The sequence below is a fragment of the Orycteropus afer genome, unplaced genomic scaffold, assembly GCF_000298275.1.
Source record: "Orycteropus afer afer isolate SDZICR_OR568_19922 unplaced genomic scaffold, OryAfe1.0 scaffold00485, whole genome shotgun sequence".
In the NCBI taxonomy this organism is placed as follows: domain Eukaryota; kingdom Metazoa; phylum Chordata; class Mammalia; order Tubulidentata; family Orycteropodidae; genus Orycteropus; species Orycteropus afer.
The window spans coordinates 1,496,479-1,498,841 of record NW_006922072.1 but is presented as its reverse complement, the minus strand read 5'-3'; positions in this window follow the sequence as shown (position 1 = coordinate 1,498,841).

The window sequence follows — 2,363 nt, the reverse complement described above, 5'->3', positions numbered from 1 at the left end:
TAGTGATACTGCCTCGGAAACCCAAGGAGGGGTCGCTATGAGTCGGGCTGACTCGATGGCACACAACAACAACAACATTTATTGCTATAAACTGTCCTCTGAGTACTGCTTTCACTGTGTCCTATAGGTTTTGGCATGATGTATCTTCATTCTCATTTGTTTCTAGGAATTTTTTTTTTAATTTCAGTTTTTATCTGTTCTGTTACCCAATAGTTTTTAAGCAGAGAGTTGTTCAGCTTCCATATGTTTGATGCTTTTTACTTGCTCTTCCTATTACTAATTTCTAGTTTTATAGCATTGTGGTCTGAGAAAATGCTTTGCAGTATTTCAATGCTTTTGAATTTATTGAGGCTTCCTTTATGTCCTAGCATATGGTCTATTCTGGAGAAGGATCCATGTGCACTGGAAAAAAATGTGAATTGTGTTTTTGTTGGGTGAAATGCTTGGTATATGTCTATGAGGTCGAGTTGGCTGATTGTACTGTTGAGTTCTTCTGTATCCTTGTTGAGTTTTTTCCCAATTGATCTGTCCCTCCTTGAAAGTGGTATGTTAAAGTCTCCTACTACTATTGTAGAGTTGTCTATTATCCCTTTTAATTTAGTTAATATTTGCTTCATGTATTTTGGAGCACTTTCATTGGGTGCAAAAATACTTCTTATTGTAATGCCTTCTTCGTCAATTAATACTTTCAGCATCATATAATGTTCCTCCTTATCTCTTATGATGTTTTTCATCTTAATGTCTATTTTATCAGAAATCAATGTTGCTACTCCTGCCTTTTTTAGTTTCCATTGGTTTGGTATATTCTTTTCCATCCCATAACTCTTAATTTGTTTTTATCTTTGTGTCTAAGGTCTGTCTCTTGTAGGCAGCATATCAATGGGTCTTCTTTTCTTACCCAGTCTACCACTCTCTTTCTCTTGATAGATGCATTTAGTCCATTCACATTGAGTGTAATTAGTGATAGGTATGAATTGATTGCTGTCATTCTATTGTGTTTTTTTGTCGTGATGTTGGTGATTCTATGGTCCATATATTTTTCTCTGCTGAGTTCAGTTTGTGGGGTAATGCTTTTTCCCTTTTCTTCTTTATAGTTGGTTTTGTGCTTATTCAACCCACACGTTTTGCTTCCTTCTGGATTTGCTTAGAAGAATTGTTACTTTTCTCTGTGGTTACCTTGGAGTATACTTTTGTCTCTACATCTTTAGAACAGTGTGTACTGCAAAGGCATTGCCCTGTTTTCCTCTCCATTTGAGGGTCTGTACCTAGAAGTTTTATTCCCTCTGATAGGTTTGTTGCTCTTTTTCTGTGCTGATTGAGTTTCTTGGTTTTTAAGGTACAATATTTTATGGTCTTATTTTGAGTATCTGTTTCTGATTTGGCTTTAGTGTTGAGGCCACTTATCCTGGTTTTGTTGATCTCTTTTGTGGTTTCTTTATTGAAAGGACTTCCTTAAACATTTCTTTTGGAAATTTCTTTTTCTTTTTCTTTTTTTTAATTTTGATTTGGGTGAAGATTTACAGAGCAAATTCACTTTCCATACAGAAGTTCACATATACTTTGTCTCATGTCATTGATTGTGGAAATTTCTTAATTTCTTAAGCATTTCTTGTAGAATTGTCTGGTTTTCTAAAAATCCCTTAATTTCTGTTTGTCTGAGAATGCCTTGATTTCTCCTTCATATTTTATGGATTATTTGGCTGGATATGGGATTCTTGGTTGGAAGTTCTTTTACTTCAGTGCTTTATATATACCATCCCATTGCCTTCTTGCCTGCATGGTTTCTGTTGTGTAATCGGAGCTCAGCCTAACTGTTTGATTATTGTAAGTAATATTTCTTTTTTCCTGGGCAACTCACAAAATTTTTTCTTTGTCTTTGGTTTTAGAGAGTTTATGCATGATATGCCTCAATGTTTTTCTCTTGGGATCTATCTTGTGTGTGGTTCTATGAACTTCTTGGACAAATATCTTTTCTTCCTTCATGATATGGGGAAGTTTTCTGTTAGCAGGTCTTCCACAATTTTTTTAGTAGTCTTTTTTTTGCCTCTTCTTTTTCTGGAATTCCAATGAGTCTTATATTGTTTTTTTTTCTCATGTCATCACATATAATTCTTAGGTTCTCTTCACTTCTCTTAAATCTTTGTTCTCATTTTTGTTCATACAGGCCAGTGTCCAGGGATTTGTCTTCTAGTTGGGATACGTATTCTTTAACCAGTTGTAACCTACTCTTTTGTGCTTCTACTGTGTTGTGTAATTGTCATTTTGGTACTCATCTTCTTAATTTACATACTCATCTTCTGCATTTCTACTGCTATTTTTGTATGAATTCTGATTGTGCATTAATCTTATTATTCTGTTCCTGA